Source organism: Uloborus diversus, chromosome 1 (assembly GCF_026930045.1).
Source record: "Uloborus diversus isolate 005 chromosome 1, Udiv.v.3.1, whole genome shotgun sequence".
NCBI lineage: Eukaryota > Metazoa > Arthropoda > Arachnida > Araneae > Uloboridae > Uloborus > Uloborus diversus.
Genome location: NC_072731.1, coordinates 133,638,528 through 133,658,218, shown reverse-complemented (window position 1 = coordinate 133,658,218; position 19,691 = coordinate 133,638,528). Strand labels below are relative to the sequence as shown.

The 19,691-nt window shown below is 34.1% G+C and overlaps 1 long non-coding RNA gene across 1 annotated transcript in view; it reads right to left on the bottom strand.

Annotated features, from left to right (window-relative positions):
• The window catches only part of LOC129221331 (uncharacterized), a 28,883-nt gene extending 18,787 nt beyond the window's left edge, over positions 1-10,096 (bottom strand). Inside the window, exons 1-2 of the long non-coding RNA XR_008580497.1 lie at positions 10,059-10,096; positions 6,590-6,691 (exon numbers count right to left, since the gene is read on the bottom strand). This is a non-coding gene — a long non-coding RNA (uncharacterized LOC129221331). The remainder of the gene's footprint in view (positions 1-6,589; positions 6,692-10,058) is intronic.
• Positions 10,097-19,691: the final 9,595 nt, after the last annotated feature.

Below are 19,691 nucleotides of genomic sequence, written 5' to 3'. Positions count from 1 at the left end.
TGATCGAAAATCAGTAAGTGGGTTTTTAGTTACGTTAGACGGAGTTCCAATATCTTGGTTATCGTCAAAACAAGCCACAGTTGCTCTTTCCAGCATGGAATCTGAATTTATTGCTATTTCAGATGTAGTAAAAGAAATAATCTGGCTTTCACGAATCTTAAAAGATTGTAGAAATTTAGGAGTTATTTTTCAAAAGCCGACAGTTTATTGCGATAGCAAAAGTGCTATTTATTTTTCTAAGAATTTTGTGGAAAATAAAAGAACTAAACATATAGACATTAAATATTTTTTCGTTAAAGAAAATTTAAAAGATGGGAAATTTGAGTTAATTCATGTTAATGGAAAGAACAATTTAGCTGATTGCTTGACTAAATGTTTAACTGTGCAACAGTTAATGGACTTCTGTAAAAGTGTGTTTTGTTTTGGTGTTTAAAAATTATCATTTTCTTGTATGGATCTGTGAAAATGAGGGGGATATGTTAGACCACTAACTATTTTCACAGCTCCATCCTAATTTAATTTACATTTGTTATATAGCCAAAGAGTGGCAACACTATTTTACTCTTTATTTAAATTTTATGTAAATTACCTTTTTATATATATGTTGAAATAAAATAGAGGTCGTCTCTTGACTCAGAAAATTGGTTCATGTCTATTACTTATTAGACGTAAGATCCACGGAAAAATACTGCGCATAGCTTTTAAAGCTAACAGTAACCTTAATAAAAAAGGCTATTATAATGTTAATTTCTTTAATCCATTGGTATTTTGCACAATTAATACGTTATGCATTAAACATTACATAAGCGCAGTTCTCAAAAGGTGGGAACAAAAAAGTTAACTTTGAGCAATTTCAAAAATTTTCAAATTTGACATCAATTTTGCTTGTATTCTGTAGCATGCATACCTAGAACACAATATATGAACATGAAAAGACAGCACGTATTTGTAAAAATTGTTAATTAGCAAATCAAATCAGCAGTCTGTAGGTAACAGATTTTGGACATCATCATAATGTATGTTTCACCATTTTTGACAATTGTTAATCTGATTTTTAACTTTTCCAATGAAAATTTTATTTACTAGTTTTTGAGTTTTGAAATTTAATAATAAAGAGGATATTAATGAAGTACTTGAATGGCTATACATACTGCTCTTTACATATAATAAAGTTTTGGAATGATTTTGAAGAAGTTGATGAAAGGTAAAAAAAAAGCTTCATGGAAATAACTGTACAAACTCGTAGCTTTTTTTATTAAATAACATTTGTATTTCTCTGAATTATTAACTTTTATTTCTGTAGATATTTTCCAAACTTAGAATGTACTTCTAATATAAATACAACACAAATTCCATAAAAGAACTTAATTAAATTGTTTAAAGCACTTTTTCAAAACATGTTGTTAATTCAAAAGGCTTACTATCTCTCAAATCTCAAGATAGAATGAAAATTACCAACTGATATTTGTTTACAAATCAACTGCAGACGATTTTTTTTTAACTCTAAAAAATTAAAAATAAGAAAATTGCTAGCGCAGATGATAAAGTAGCCAAAACTAGTGCAGCTGATGATAAACTACATTTGTCAAACTGGAATCCCCCTCTGGTAACCTTTAGCTTATCGTATACTGTGTTGTCGCCAATGGAGGTTTGCTTGGCGATTTTAGCGCAAAATGGCTTTTGTTACGAACATAACCAGCCATGTTTCTATTGTAATTTATGTATTGTTCAATGTGTAACGTATTAATTATGCAAAATACCAATGGATTAAAGAAGATAAAATTATAATAACCTTTTTTATTGAGATTAGAAGACAATGGATCATCAAAAATTATGAATAAACGGACAGAATTATCGGCATCAAGATTGTAACGCCATTTGGACATATCACATGTATGTTTGAGAAAAATCATTTTTCTTCTAAGATACTGCATAAAAGCTTATGAAAACACCTTTAAACAATTAAAAATTGATTCTGAGGATCGATAAATACCTTTAAAACGAAAACATCATATGCTTAGTTCTCAAATACAGTGAAACCTCTCAGGAGCGACCACTCTCCGTTCCTGAAAAATGTGGTCGTTAATGGAGGTTGGTCGCTCTTAGAGGTCATTAGGTCATTTTTTAACATGCAAAGGTAAAATAGCACCTATGGAAATTATTCATATTCTTCCTGCAGGGTAATCAAAAGCAATAGAATAAGAACGTTTAAACAAAGAAACTTCTTTTTTTTTGAAATTTTTAATGTAAAATATAATTTTTACATGATTTTTACACTTAAACACTATTTAGTAGTGTTAAAATAATATGTAAAGAGATTTGCCTGTTTCAGGCTTTTAGTTTCGTCTGAAACAACTTTAGATTCTAACTTAGCTTTTAGCTGTAAAAATAAATTATTAATGTCCTCATCATTAGTGCAACATAAGATTATCTATCTCTGTTAGAGTTTGTTGAGCAGACAGCCTTGGTGGTACAGCATCCGTCAACCCCGCGTTTTCATCACCTTCATTAAATGTATAACATCAATATGTTTCTCGAGCGTGAGATCAACTCGTTTTTTTGACATTTTTACTGCGATGTTGATCAAATGCAGATCCAATGCAACACTGAACTTTGATACTTTAGCTATTCGAATGAGCTGTTGATTTTGTTCATTCTAATGACCTAGGATTGAACCGTTCCAACACCCCTCTACCGTAGTAACCAAGAAATTCCAAGAAGCAATCCTTGAGAGAACTTCTACTCTTATCACAATGATAAGGGACGCACGCCTGACTTGACTGGTGATATACCTGTGCAACCTTTTAACTTCCCAAGGGTCCGAAAAACTACGCCCTCCGTTTTGTGACATTTTTGAGGTTTAGAACAGGAGAAGACAAGAAAGGAACGTGTTTGAAACCACAGGGAGAATAGATTTTAATCCCTTATTCTGGTTTCTTTCCACTTCTGTTAACAAGAGAAAACTGATATGTGTGTAAACTAAATGTTCTATTGCTTTTCATTTGTTGTCTCTCTTTTTTGGTTTCTAACGAAAAATAACTATCATTTGTTACAGCAGAAGTTTTCGATATGCCGGTCGTTGTGAGAGGTTTCGATGGTCTTTCCCAGAGGTATTTTAACATTAGGTATATACGGGGAAAATCGGTGACATTTAAAATTGGTCGTTAATAGAGGTGGTCGCTGTATAGAGGTGGTCGTTCATAGAGGTTTCACTGTAATAGCATTGTAAAGATCGTAACTTTTGGACATACATCAAATTTCAAGCTTGCGTTTTTTAAAAATCGTTTACAAAGTAAATAATCTATCTTTACTTTTATTATTTGTGTAAAATATTAACAAAAAGTTATTCAGTGTAAGATTCATACCTTAAATTTTTTTTGAAATGTAAGGAAATAATTTTAAAAAAAAATTTTTTTAATGGTACATTTGCTCAGTTAATGTTTTGGTATGTCCAAAATTGTGCCTTTTAGCAAAGAAAATATTTTTTAAGGGCATTTGAAGAGCATTTTTTCCATAATTTATGTCAATTCTTGTCTCTATACAGTATTATAGTTTAACTCAAAAATTTTTGAGTTACAGGGTTCATACTCTATTTGGATGAAAAAATTCCATGACTTTTCCAAGACTTTTTCATGACTTCAATGAAAATTTTCATGACCTTGTTACACGAAGAGAATAGCACTATTTAATCTCAAACTTGGTAATATTTGGAAATGAGCATTAGCAAAACGTCCCACAGCCTCATTGAAGCATACTCGTTGTGGGAAAAAATATAAGTGCACACTTAAAACACTAAACTATTCTTATTTGTCTTTATGATATAATTTTAAGTAAAGTAAAAATGCAGTGAAGCAAATATGATGATGCTTAAATGTATGATTTTTTTTTTTTTTTAAACGGGCAGAATGATGTTGAATGGGACAAAGGTTAAATGAGTCATCATTAAGTTTCAATAAATTTGCTTCAAAAGTTACCTTCTAGTGTCAACAGTGCCTTTAATCATCCACATAACTTGACAATATTTTGGTTCCTTAAAGTAAAGCCACATAGTTTAGTTTAGTTTAGTATAGTTTAGTTTATGTTTCCAAACCAGATCTTTTTTGAAAAAAAAAAAAAAAACATTCAGTAATGAATCAATCTTCTGATTCAAAAGTATATTTGTTTTGTTTACAAATTTGCATTTTCAAATGCATATAAATTAATAGGTACAGAAATTTCAGAACACGTTTAATTCCCGACATTGAACGTAGCAGCGGGTCGCATGGATTAGTTTTGCGTACCGTATGTTGGGCACTACTGTTTTAGAGCATACGAATTCCTCTTTTTCTGTATTCTGTTGCCTCACTTAATATCTACATTTTCTAAAACATTCAACAAATTAAGATAAACTCTGAAAAATTTAATAACAAAGTTCTTACAAGTGACGGAATCGAACTCGCATGCAACTGAATTGCTTTTTTTGAGTGGGCGTGGTAAACTAAGAACGTGAAATTTTGCTACTACAGAATATGAAACATAAGAAGTGTTGAAAATAACAGAAAATTCAAAATAAATGATGTCCAGGCAGTAAAATCACATCGCAAAAAATGGCAAGCGGCTGCGACAGAAATGGATGCAATGAGATTTCAAAACTCAGATTTGATTTTTGGATCGTTCAATTTTCCACTTGTAATAGCTTTTATGTGCTATACTGTTAAATCACTCAAGATTTCTAATGCTCCTTTAGTTACTGTTCCTTTCTCTTTGTCCAGGACATTTTTCCATGACTTGAAATAAATTTCCATGACTTTCAATGAAAATTTCAATTTTCCATGACTTTTCCAGGTCTGAAATTCTGTTATTTTTTTTCCATGACTTTCCAGGATTTCCATGACCCGTATGAACCCTGGAGTTAATTAAAATGAAAGTTATTTGGTGTTGAAGCTTCAAAGTTGAGGTCTGTGTTTGCTCCCACCTTTTGAGAACTGCCCATAAATAGCAGTAGAAACTCAAGTTATGATCGTAACGAATAGTAAACAAAGGTGGCAAAAATCGCCAAGCAAATCCCGATTGGCGACAACTCACAGCGTACGATAAGCAAAGGGTTACCAGAGAGGAATTCAGGTTTTCGCCAACAGCGTCTGTTTTGGCGACTTGATCACCTGTGCTGGCAAAATGGATGTTTTTGTTTTGATTCTACGAAACCATAACAAAATTTTATTATTTTAAGACCAGTATATAAGGTCATTCATGTACTTCATAAATCCTTTATTTTTCATTGCAGAATTTAAAATAGATAAAATTTTCATTGGAAAAGTTCAAAAACTGAAACTTTCATTATGATGATGTACAAAATCTGTTACCTACTGGACAAATGTATGTCCAAAATCTGTTACCTACAGACCGATCATTAAATTTGCTGTTTATTAATTTTTATAAATACCTGCTGTCTTTTTATGTTTGTGTTTGATTTTCTAGGTGTACATGCTATGCAATAAAAGCAAAATAGATTTCAAATTCCAAAATTTTAAAAATGGCTCAAAAGCAACGTTTTTGTTCCCACCTTTTGAGAACTACCCATTTGCTCTTTCAATAAACAATTTGTGAAAGATCCGTTCTTGTTTATCAGAATTTTGTGAAGAGTCTGTTTTGGTTGATCAGGAGTTTGTGAAAGGTCTGTTTTGGTTCATCAGATTTGTGTGAAGGGTCCGTTAACAAACCCAAATATCCTCTGGTCAGACCCCTGCATAATGAGGTGTTGACTTAATCACTTCACAAGAACTGTTATCACCAGTCTCGCTGTTTTAATGCAATTTCAAAAATTAACTGCCAATTGAGACCCAGTAATGGAATGTTTTGAATCAAAATGTATCTCAATACATTTAGCAAGACGCTAAGGATCTTGAGATACATCGGTGTAAGTTCCGGCTTACACCGAACAGGGCCTCCCTATGAAATGTCTTTACTCTATGTATTTTATTTAAAAAATAATTCACGTGCCGCTAATAATTGCTCACAGTGCAAAGTCACAAAATGTGATAACTTTCCAGAAAAGACAACCACCCAACCTTGAGCTCCGATCTAAAATGGCTAATCTTAGGCTGATGCGTTGACTCTTATACACAGGGTCCTTAATTTGGACCATAGAGGGCTTTTGACAATTTAAACCACTACTATACCGGTGTTACGCTAAGAACCACTTTTTAATGCACAATTATTTTCTATGGGAAAGTTAAAGTGATGCAAGGAAAAGAGTCAACTTTAAGTGGAAGCAGCATTCAGTCAAATCAATTCGACTAAGCTTGGAGTAATTGATGTATAACTAATGTGGTTTTTGAAGGGAAAAATCATTATAACTGTTCTTTGGTTTTTCTTGATAATGTTTGCCTTATTCCTCATTACTGAAAACTTTTTGAATTCAAATGGCATGTTACTCGACAAATACTGCTCTCAAATACATCTATTCTGTGTTTGAGATATCTTTGATGTTTCTTAGTACAAACCAATTAACAATTACTTTTTATGGTTAAACAATATTTCTAGTAACATTTTAAACATTAAATTTCCACATATAGAAAAGTAAATAAATTACTATGCAAAACATACGTACCAGTCTTTCCACGTATTAATTTTGCCTAGTATAGCCTTAGGAAGGTAAACTTATGAAGATCAACATACAGTTAGCAGTTCTCTTTTCCTCCCCACAGCAGATCTTTGTATAAAATAAATAAGCTTTATCCTGAATTCAATTCAACATAAAAAGGTTAATATAAATACTGCATAATACAAATTGAAGCTCAGTACACATGCATTTGAAAACAAGTAATCTAAGAACTAATTCATTTTACCCATGCATTATTTCTGCAGTACATATTTTTTTAATTTTTATTTTTAATGTAAGATAAATACAGTTGGAGTAATACTACGACAAAAATCAAAAATCAAGAACAGAGCTTCTACTTCCTAATTTGGAATTTTCAAGAGGAATCTAGAGTTTAGGTTAATATTTTTTTTTTAAATATAAAAGTCTTTTTTTTTTTAAAGTAAATCATAAATTGCAATTCAAATCACCAATTAAAATCTTTGACACCCTGCTTCAGTATTATAGCATAACTATTATATGAATTACAATACAATAAGTCATTTAATCTGAAAATGTTTACTTGATCAGCCCTTGGGTTTATCAATAGATCTATTTCAAACAAATCTAAGAAAGTTCTTCTGCCTTTATATAGGAGTTTAGTAAGACCTCATTTGGAGTATGCTGTTCAGTTTTGGTCGCCTTATCTGAAGAAAAATATTTTTGTATTGGAAAGGGTTCAACGAAGGGTAACTAAATTAGTAAGGGAACTCTCAGATTTAGATTATGATACCAGACTTAGTAGGCTTAACATGTATAGTCTGGAGCAAAGGAGAGTCAGAAGGGACATGATTCAGTTATTTAAATTTATCAAAATGAAAGATGTAAATGGATTAAATTTTTGCGGGGAAAGCAGGACAAGGGGTCATTGTTTTAAGCTATTTAAATCTCAGGCTAACTTGGAAATCAGGAAAAACTACTACTTTAGCAAGATCGTGGGCACTTGGAATAGCTTACCGGAAGAGGCGGTAATGAGCAAGGGAGTGGATAGCTTTAAGAGGGCCATTGATCTTCATTGGGGACTAATTAATTGACTAGGACCAGCCTAGCTGGGCCCAGAGCCTGTTGCTGGTCGTCACATTTGTATTTGTATAAAGTGTCACAATTGGGTCAGGGCAGCACAATGATAACAGAGTTACAAATAGGAAATTAAATCTATGAATCATAATGGCTATATAATAGTATTGCAACATTGATGTGGATGTTTTAGCTAAAACATTGATGTTTTTACCATCCATGTTGGAGGGATGATTGTTTTTCTAACCTTGATGTTCGCGTTCAACGTTTTTTAGATGTCAATATTTTATATTTTAAAGAAAAATGCTCTTAAAAATATATTAAGATTAAAAGCTATGATGAAATCTTTATTATTAATTAGTTTATTTGAGATCCATCACATCTGAAAGAGTTTTCTATTGTTAGTTGCCTATAGAAGTGAACTTATATTGTAGAAAAGTTAACCCTTTTTTTTCAGCACTGTTAAAAAGAATATTGAGTGTTTGTAAAGTATTCTCCAAATATAAACATGAGTTTCTTTCATGAAAGATATATTTAAATCTATATTATTCCCCCTCACTCTCAATAAGTCATTGCTTTAAAAAAAATAATTTTATTTAAAATATATATTTAGTATGCATTTCAAGGCACATTAAATATTTATTGTCTTTGAATATAATTTGAGTTTTAAATGTAATTTATGAAATTCCTCCACGTAAATCCACTGAAAGAAAGTAAACTAGAACAATCATTCACAGAAAAATGCCCACAAAAATATTCTGTTAACCTTTTTCTCTTCATTTTCTTTCTTCTTTTTTGTGTGCTCAAGTTATCAACTTTGAAATTTCTCTAGTTGATTTACATTATACTAATTACCTTACTTTCCATTTTTGTATTATTCAGACAGAAACGTAAAATATATTACAAAATTATTTGATGTTTGATTATTTTTCTTTCTTTTTGTATTAAATGTATAAGTACTAAGTTAAATGTATAAGTTTTTAATCTCTTTGCATGATTTAATTTGGTTAATTGTTATTATCATTATATTAGCTTTTCTTTGACAGTTTAACAACTTTTGGAATTAATGAACTGACAGTGAATTTAGTTCAAACACTGAACATTTTTTTAGAATTTATCGTGCAGGAATATACATTAAAAAGATCAATATTTTGAATCACTGATACTTTTTTCACCGATAATGCACCATCACAGCAGAAATACAGCACCTAGGTTTTTCATTGCCAAGTGTAAAAATGAAAAACCTAGGTGCCAGTTCTGATAAACTACAAATGTCATTAATAGGTTCAAAAACTTATTTTACAGAAATACTGCATAGATGCACTTTAGAAATGTTAAGATTGAAGAGTGTTTCTTTTTATTCATTCAGGTCACTTGTAGAACGTAATTACAATCAGGGCTGCAGTCAGAGGTAAAATGACCAACTCCTTTACCCTAAAATCAGTCTGACTCAGACTATGCAGGTTTGATTGCAATGAATGAGGTTTGATGCAATCAAAATTTCCAGGCACCAAACTCGACATTTTAAATTTTAAATCTGGACGAGAAAAGGAAAATTTTTGTCAAATATGCCTGATGACTGGTTAAGTTATTTATTCCTAACACAGATTGATGCATAACCAGGGATTCATTGAGGAGGAAATTGGATTCACTTATGAACACTTTTGGAATTTTGAAGTCCAAATACTGAATACAGAAATTACAGAAATGCAATTATTTTACTGAATACACTAGTAAAATAATTTCAGTTTTTAACACATTTGAACTTAATACTTTGTATTGTAAATGAAAAAAATCTCATAAAGATAACTTTCAAATTACTAAGATTATTCCGCAACCTAACTACTTTCAATTTCTACAAATAAAAAAAGCTACTTGCAAAAAAAAGAAAAACCCCAGCGTTTTGTCACTCCTACATGCTGACAGTACAGTGTCGAATGAGACAGAAATGTTCGTAGCTACATTAAAATCAACAGCTCGTTGTTGAGCAAAGTGTTTGCATTTAATACTGTGCTTTATTTCTGCAGAACTAATTAAAATATAATAGAAAATCTTTATTTTACTACCAAAATGAGTTACACAGAATACAGGAATTATGTAACAATGTTTAAAGCACTTTCTAAAATTGGCAAATTGCAAACTTCAAGAGAGATTTGCCATGCACACTTAACACGTTTCTTGATAAACTAAGCAACATTTTAAACAAATACACATTTATTTTATGTAAAACTTAGTATCGTGAATTGATAGATACAGTGTGACTTCAAAGTAACATCGAAATTCATAGCTTATTTGAAATTGCAACAAATGCACCTTATGAGATACAATGGATTTCATCATTTTACATAACCTTAAGATCAAAGTCAACAGAAAGTAGCGTACTTTTAAGTTATATGTGTTTCAAAATTTCATTATAACTTACCGACAACAAACACAAAATGTCGAAGCTTTCAAAATGTCCTAACAATACAATTAGTTGTTCGTAGCTGAGAACTACATCTGTTATAAATAAATAACAAGGCTTATCTGATAAAGAAAAATACTTCTTTTAATTTTTTTTATGGGTCACAAATTTCGTACTATAAGATATTTAATTTTGAATAGTAAGATAAAACAGAGTTAACGAAGTCCAGAAGCAGTATTAATACTTTGGGGCAAAGAGTCCTCAAAATTTTAATTGTGGCCCTTTAACTTTTCGTCTGTGGGTATTTTCATCCGATATTCGGTGTTAAATCAATAATCATTCGACTTTATGTTCACCGTGAACATGTGTAAGGCTAAAACAGAATTGTAACTGCATGAAAACTGCAAAGAAAAGGGATAAATAAAAAGAAAATGAGTTTTCATCATGTTTCTGATGAGGAGCCAAGACGTTTAAAATCAGGAAAATAAGATTACAAATGAATCGTTAATCATTCTTTTACATCATTTCTTAGATAAAAACTTTCGTAGGACCTCAGTTTTAAATATAAGGAAGAGTTTATAAGCCGCAAAAATGCATGCAGTAGACACAGGAAAATCACGTGTAACACCGTGGTTATCAGTGACATATCAGGTGAACAGCAAGGCCGTATCCAGAAATTTTTTTCGGGAGGAGCCCGGATTAGCACGAAATGGGAAGACTGGGCGCCGAAGATTGGGCGCCGGGAACTTTGGGCGCCGAGCACTTTGGGCGCCGGGAACTTTGCCCGCCGAGCATTTTGGGCGCCGAGAACTTTGGGCGCCGAGCACTTTGAGTGCCGGGAACTTTGGGCGCCGAGCATATTGTGCCCAGTATTCCCGGGGCCTAAAATGTTCGGCGCCCAATGTTTCCGGCGTCCAAAATGCTCGGCGCCCAATGTTCCCGGCGGCGAATTTTGAAACGCTCTCAATGCTTACGTTACGGTAGCTACCGATTAGTGAACCACGTGATAGCTAATGATCACGTGCTCCAATCAACTGCTTAGAACGGTAACCGGTTGATCATAGAACGCTGGGGTTAGTAACCGGTTGACCGGTGAGGTTCGTCGAACGCAAGGAATGCTTGCGTTCGCCGAGCTCAACTGGTAGCTACCGGTTAATCGATCACGTGACATATAATGATCACGCAGCGGTTAGCAACCGGTTACTCAGTGGTCGACCGGTTAGGATCGCCGAACAAAACCAATTACAGTACATTGGCGAAATGAGAAATAAAAACGAGCGCGTTCTATTAAACAGCATGGTGAACTGGATACATTAAAGCAACCCCGAGTAAAATGTAAACAGAGCCGCCCCTTTAAATTGTGAGGTAGAAATTGCAATGCGAAATATTGCTGTTTAAAGTTTTAGTTCGTTTTAATTTCACGATTAACTGTTTTTTGTGTTGTGAAATATTTCCGTTTTCGTAGGGTTTCTTCTGAATCTTAATTTACGTCTGTATCGTTGTTATGTTTGGAACCCTTTTCCCCCAACTACCAATCACTTCTGAAGTGCTCCAAATTCAGAGTTAATTACAATACAATATGAATAGCAACCCCTTCTGCAAGTTTTCCGGATTTTTCGCATGCCATGAATGTGTAGCTTTAGTGTTGTTGTTGATTCAGTAAACACTATCATCTGACTCCATATTATTTATTAATCTTACAATGATACACACCAAATCAAACGCGTCTGTTCGATCGCCGAATTGTTTTCGTTCCACTCCTGCTCTCCGCTCGAGTTGAGTTGCTCGCTCGCAGGAATCAGTGACTTCACTTCACTACACACTCCCTCCCTAGTGCAAACGATTAAGAATCATAATCCTTTAAATGAGGGGGGAACCTGACAATCCTTCCGCTGCGTGTGGTATGGGTGCGATTGCTCTGCGGTGAAATTTCCTCTCGAAATGCACCTTGGGTGGGTTGATCCGTGAAATCCCTGTGTCTTTGGTTTTCGAGGGGTTTCTCGTCGTTGTCCTTTACGATAAAGCATGGTTTCAGTCGGTCAATTGAAATTCTTTTGACAGTTCCATTGATTTCAATGTCAAAATACTTTGGTGACCGATGTTTCACAACATAAGGCCCAAGATAAACTGGTTGCAAAGATGAAGTGACGGCATTATTGTAGACGAAAACGTGTGAGCAATCCAAAAGCTGTTTTGAAACGAACACGTTCGTATTACCATGGGTAGTCGTTGCAGAAGGTTTTAGGTTGCGGATAATACTTTGTAGCCTTTGTACAAAATCTGAATGCGTGACATTAGGAATGGTGTCAACAAACTCTCCGGGTAAACGTAGAGGACTTCCGTAAAGGAGCTCGGCCGAAGAGTATCCTATGTCTTCTTTCAGTGCAGAACGCAATCCGAGGAGAACCAAAGGTAAAGCGTCAACCCAAGATTTGCTTTGTTGTAAATGACATCTCAAGCTTGCCTTAATAGTTCTGTGTTGTCGCTCAAGCAGTCCGTTCGATTGTGGGTGGTAGGCTGTGGTTCTGGATTTTTGAAACCCGAAGTATTTGCTCAAAGATGAGAAGATTTGACTTTCGAACTGACGTCCTTGGTCAGACGTAATACGTTGCGGTATTCCAAAGCGTGAAATCCAGGTTGAGATCATGCCTGTTGCAACTGTTTCTGCTGATTGATTCAGTAAACACTATCATCTGACTCCATATTATTTATTAATCTTACAATGATACACACCAAATCAAACGCGTCTGTTCGATCGCCGAATTGTTTTCGTTCCACTCCTGCTCTCCGCTCGAGTTGAGTTGCTCGCTCGCAGGAATCAGTGACTTCACTTCACTACAAATGTAAGGGGAAAAAACGGAAACGAACAAGTTCAAAGGGTGCAAGAATGCACTAGCCAAGGGCACTCACTTTGGCTCCCCTCCCCCCTCTAACTTAACTATCACAGGTGCTATGAATTCAAAGTCAATTATACAATATTTGCTGTAAACTTCTTTGATAGGGAACATTTTAATATAATTAAGATTTTGGTGCAATCTGCAAATTGTTATCAATTATCAGTTCATTCAGGCAAAATTAACAAGGCCAAAAAAAAAAAAAAATTTAGAGCTCTGAATATATATTATTATCATTAGCATACAAATGAACTCACACCTATTAGACTATAAAGATTTAGTACAGTTAAGGAGTGACACAAGCTCGGAGCATAAAACAATCGAAATGGAAAAGCTTATAGTTCCTGGGGCCAATGACTAATGATTGCGAGTAGTTGGTGGTAGCCAAACGTGTCATTTTAATTTTTTCTAGGAAAGGGGGGGGGAGTGTGCAAAGGCTGAAACTGGTCGCTCAAATTCTCACGAGCCCCACAGAGCATAGGAGCAGTGACTCAACATCTTTCCACCCATCCTTTCCCCTTTTTATTTTTTTTTTATAAAACTAAAAACTGAGACAGATGAAGGTGAAATTAAATTAAATGAAAAGGATTATATTCTTTCCTGAGATAAAATGTATTTCTTAGATCATTAAATGGTCGTATTTTTTACAGATTTTCTCACGACATTTTTATTGTTAAAAAACTTTATGAAATAACCAAAATCTTCAACATATTGTTCAGAGAAAACCAATAAATTAAAACATCAACAACATAAGAGAAGCGCACTCAGATTGTATTTCAGTTACTATTCTCAAGAATATAAATAAAAAATCAACAATCAAAGAAACTCATTTTGAAACAGCATGTATTATCTACCATGTTAAAATCTGTTCTGCGTCTCTTTCAATGTGAGTTTATTGCGAATGTTTACAGCAAGCAGAATTTTCCAAACATAACAACAATACAGACGTAAATTAAGATTCAGAAGAAACCCTATACGAAAACGGAAATATTTCACAACACAAAAAACAGTAAATCGTGAAATTAAAACGAACTAAAACTTTAAACAGCAATATTTTGCATTGCAATTTCTACCTCACAATTTAAAGGGGCGGCTCTGTTTACATTTTACTCTGGGTTGCTTTAATGTATCCAGGTTACCATGCTGTTTAATAGAACGCGCTCGTTTTTATTTCTCATTTCGTCAATGTACTGTAATTAGTTTTGTTCGGCGATCCTAACCGGTCGACCACTGAGTAACCGGTTGCTAACCGCTGCGTTCTATCATCAACCGGTTACCGTATTAATATGAAGCACGTGATCATTAGATGTCACGTGATTGATTAACCGGTAGCTACCAGTTGAGCTCGGCCAACTCAAGCATTCCGTGCGTTCGACGAACCTCACCGGTCTACCGGTTACTAACCCCAGCGTTCTATGATCAACCGGTTACCATTCTAAGCAGTTGATTGGAGCACGTGATCATTAGCTGTCACGTGGTTAAGTAAACGGTAGCTACCGTAACGTAAGCATTAAGGGCGTTTCAAAATTCGCCGCCGGGAACATTGGGCGCCGAGCATTTTATTCCCCGGGAATACTGGGCACAATATGCTCGGCGCCCAAAGTTCCCGGCGCCCGAAATGCTTGGCGCTCAAAATGCTTGGCGCCCAAAGTGTCCGGCGCCCAAAGTGCTCGGCGCCCAATGTTCCCGGCGCCCAAAATGCTCGGCGCCCAAAGTTCCCGGCGCACAAAATGCTTGGCGCCCAAAGTTCCCGGCGCCCAGTCTGCGGCGCCCAATCTGCGGCGCCCAATCTTCCTAGACCGGGATTAGCACATTGCCCTAACACACACGCACACACACATAGTATATATAGACACACCAAACGCATAAAAATGTCAACATAGAAGACTTTTTGTCTCGATTTTTAATGATTCCACTGTTTGGACTGTTGTTATTTTAATTTCTTATTATTTTTCTTATTCACCTTGTAATGGTAAGGATAACAGGAGAGTGTCCCTTTAAGTCGGATGTAGAACATCCATAACTTCAGGGGATCTGGGGATTTTTCCCCTGAGAAATTTTTTTTAAAAAAAATCTGTATTTTGAGGTCTTATTATATTCGCAACTCCAACGAACTATAGGGGGCACTGTCTAATGGCAGACGAAAAAACTAAAACAAACGCACGTGGTAACGAAGAAAATGCTAAAAGTGTTGTGATTTTTGTTCGTATGTATGATTTTTTTGTTTTATCCTTTTTAAATCAATATTTTAAGTCCTGAGGATATTTTGGTCCACGTAGAAAGAGATTAGAATTCAAGAAGCATTACTAAACGTCAAACACATGGGCGGATTTATGGGGGGCAGAGGGGGGCAATGCCCCCCAGTTTTGGGAGAACTTTATGTTGTAATAACACATTTTCCAAAAGTAAAAAAAAATCATTATTTTTTCTTTTTTGAATAGTTTAGAAGAGCATGGGTGGATTTATAGGGGGGGGGCATAAAGGCAATACCCCCCAGTTTTGAGAGGACTTTATACAGTAACAACACATCTTCCAAAATCTTAAAACAAAAAAATCATGACTTTTTTCTTTTTTGAATAGTTCAGTGAAAATAAAGAGAATAGCGAATGTCCTTTTCTGATGGGAGAAAAGAAAAGGACAAAAAAAAAAAAAAAAATCGAACATTAAATACAAATAGTGCAGCTGTCACTGGAGTGCTGAAAATGTGTCTAAATTCACTATTTTGGACTGAAAACCATTTGGGCAAGTGTATGAAAATATAGGCTAAACAAGCTATACATTAAGCTGCAACACTCAATAATAGTTGACGATTATTTTAACAAATTAGAACCTAAAACAAATGGGGGAGGACCCCCCCATTTGGGCTAACAGAACGATCTACTCGTTATGATTTGTGTCCACATTTAAAGCAGATTTGTGCATAATATTTATGTTCTTAGTAGATTAATTGGCTTTTTGAGAGATTCTAAAAAATAGTCCCCCCCCCCCTTTTTGGGAGAGAGAGAAATTTAATTCTAACACAAACTGAATAAATTTCAGTTATCTGAGTATTCTGATTAATTGAATCTTTTTACTTAGTGGGAAAGTACAATTTTACTTACTTTATAAATACTGTTTAAAAAGTAAGGTAAGTCATAATCATCTAAGTCTAAGTGAGTCAGTCTTGGTCATTATTGAAATCTAAATAATTGAGCCATCAAAAGTTTTGGAAAATTTGTGTAAAATTTTATAAAAATCTATAAAAACCCTAACAAAGTTTGGTAAAATCGTAAAAATCCTTTAATTGTGAAAACTGAGGAATTTTTGTAAAAATTACAAGAAAATCAAGCAAAAATCTGCAGGTAAGAGTGAATTACAAACATGGCTGAATTTGCCTATAAGATAAACAAGCTATTGCTTAGGGCCCATGCTTTGAAGTGAGTCCCTAACTCCCCCAAAAAAAATTGCATGATTCGTTCCTTAAAAAATGAAAATTGGTTGAAAAAACTAATTTCATTTTCAAGTGCTTGAAAACTTTGAATATTTGGAAATATGTAGCTACAAATCTTAAATTTTAAAATATCTAACAAATGGTAGAGGGAGAGGAATGCCAAAATTTGTCAAATTCAGTTCCTAACCACATCCTGCATTAAAAATGTAAAAATCAAGGTTCTTGCGTTTGTAACATATTATTCGAAATAAATTTTTGTGACTCACATGTTTCATATCTTGCTATATATTCAATCCCTAATGCAGTATTTTGGAAATTCTTTAACATTGATTGCTTTTATCTTACTTCTACTGCATATTGTTAATCTGTTTAGACCGAAAAAAAAATCATACACTACCTCTATTCCTTTTCGTTTTCTGCACTTCTTATAATTAAAAAAAGGTTGTTGCAATGAGAAATCTATAGTACTACTATCTTATTTTTTCTTTCAAACTTAAAATGGCTGTTTCTTACAAAGTTTGAACAATACTGTACAACTGTATAATCCAGTTATCACTTTCTTTGTCTGTCCCATTAACCTTTATATAAGACAAAATGCAGAATTTCATATCCATTTTACGAAATTTCCTCCGGGGGAGAACCCCCCGGGACCTCTAAATTTAGAGATATTCTATTTCCCACTTAAAAGGGAGCCCTGTGTCACTCTCTTGATATCAGCCCCGTCTCTTAAGGTCAATTCAAAAAGGACAACATGAAAACAAACATTAATAAAAACAACACAAAAAAGTAAAGCATAGACAAAAACATGCGAGTGGGGGGGGGGGGGGGGGGGGGGGTATAAAAATATTGCTCAAAAAAAAATCCCGCCCCCCCCCCCCAGGAACTCAGTCCTAAATCCGCCTATGGTCAAACATTAATGCAAACTACGTAGTTCGTAGTTCTAAGCAGCCATTTCCACGACGTTGAATTCGATATTTATCAATTCTTGATAAAACTAAATAATAATTGCGGCCTGACAAGAATAACAATTAATGCTAGAAAATTAAATATGACATTACAAATTATTATCAAAAGAAGATGATACTTCTTTGCCTTGCTTGGCTAGCGCTTATTGTTTTGCATTTGTAGCTGAGTTATTTCTCTCAAATTCCCGAATCGGTTAATTAAAAATTTTTCTGTTTCGATGTTTCTAATTTCTGAGTTACGATTTAATTATGTCATGTTATGCAAATCATCAACAAAATTCTCACGGAAATATAGTAGTAGTTTTCTTTTCAGTTGAATGACCATTATTTCTTTTAACTTATCGAATTCTGTAATCTTACTACCATTTTATTCCACTCATGATAAAAATTAAAAATGGTTTAACTAAAAACGCGAAATCTCGCCAAGGTTACTTTGCTCGCACAATACAAAAACTATAACCCTAAACAAATTTGGCGAAACCTTTCAGCTGAGAATAAAAGGAATAAAGTAAATTCTTTCTCGGTTAAACATTTTTCATTTTGTTCTACGATAATATATTCAAGAAAATATTTTGCATACTGTCCATTCCAACTGAATGCTGCTGTAAAATATGGTTAGTTAAATTAATTTAAGATTTAAAACAACCCCATATTCTTACAAATTCATACAAAACAATAAAAATTTTTACCTTGTATAACGTTATCCAAGTTTGTTAATCCAGAGTTTTCGCTTTAACCATTTATCAATCAACTCACATTTTAGAAGGAAACAAGGAAAACTAACATTATTCTGAGAAGCTCGAGAATACTACTAAGGGACGAAACAATTTCTGTAGCTGAAAACTACAGAAATCGAACTAAGACACATCGATTGCGTTAATAAATACTCAGAACAAACTGCCTGTGTTTACGTCAACAGACACACATGGAACGCAACGTGGCAAAGTTTTAGTTTTTCCGGCAGTTTTGTAAATCACCGCAAGGTAGCGTATTCGAGCGCTGGAGTTGCGAATTAGGTAATTGAGACTACAAAAATATGAGAAAAAAATAGGCAAACAAAGTCTTTTAAAAGTTATACATTCTTTTGCAAATCAAGATCAAACAAAATAAAAATTGCTTGCTTGACAAATCATGGAACTTAATGGACAGAGAGGAAAAACGAGAGAGGAGAAAAGAGAAGCACCCCGCCATCTGCTCATATCGGCTTTTAGTGAAGTTTGTTTTTGATCACCCCCCTACCCCCTTTTTTTTTCATTAAATGCCCTACAGTATGAAAATCGTACAAAACAGTTTAAAAGAAATGGTGTAGACATTCAGAAAATAAGAACGGAAGAGTAATATTCTGGCCATTTGGATAATTCATACTTTATTTTCTTGATAAGATGCAAAATTGAAGAACATTTCAAGGAATTTCAAAAACTTAAATAATTTTCAAAGACTCTTGAACAGTTGAAATCATTTGAAGCTCTTTATTTACACTTTTCAGAAGTTGATTGCACAGTCTTACAAAATGATTATAACTTTGTAAGACACACCCGTTTTAAGTTAAAAATAAATGCAACGAAATATTTCTCCAAACAAACTTTTTTTTTCAATCACAAGTAGTGCAGAAAATGAAAGAGAGTAGCAAGCAATAACAAAAAAAAAAACTTCCATGATACTGAATTCGGCATTAAATAAATGCAAGACAAAAAACATATCAGTCACAAAAATGACCTTGAAAATTATGCTACAAAAACGCGAGAATCGTGATTTTTGCATTTTTTACTCAGGATATATCAAGGAGCTGAATTTGGCACATCTTGGTAACAAGATACTCGCCTAATCGGAAACTACGGGCCCAGCCTTTGGGGAGTCCCCGGCTCGAAATCAGTACAGTGTAAGTTTTATAAGAGTTTTAGGGGGAGGAAGGCAGGGTCGTGCACAGAGGGGAGAAGGGACACCTGTTGGCCCGGACCCGAGCTTAAATGGGGCCCAATATTTTTAACCGACTTCAAAAAGGAGGCGGTTATCAGTTCATACCGTATGTATGTTTTTTTTTTTTTGTTTGTCCACTCATAGCGTCTCACCTAGTGAACCGATTTTGATGATTCTTTTTTTAATGGATAGAGGATGGCTCAACTTAGGTCCCATTACTTTGTTTGACCATATTTGTTCTTTAGAAAAAAAGTTATGGGCAAAAAACAGTAAATTTCCCTATTAAATGATTAAAATGATATTGTAGCAAAGTTCTCACTTGTCATCCGTGGATAACGGTGGCTCAGTGGTAGAATTCTCGTCTCCCACACGAGCAACCTGGGTTCAAATCCCGACTAGGACAAAGTGAATTTTACTAAAATTTCGTTTCTACTGTTTTCCGTGT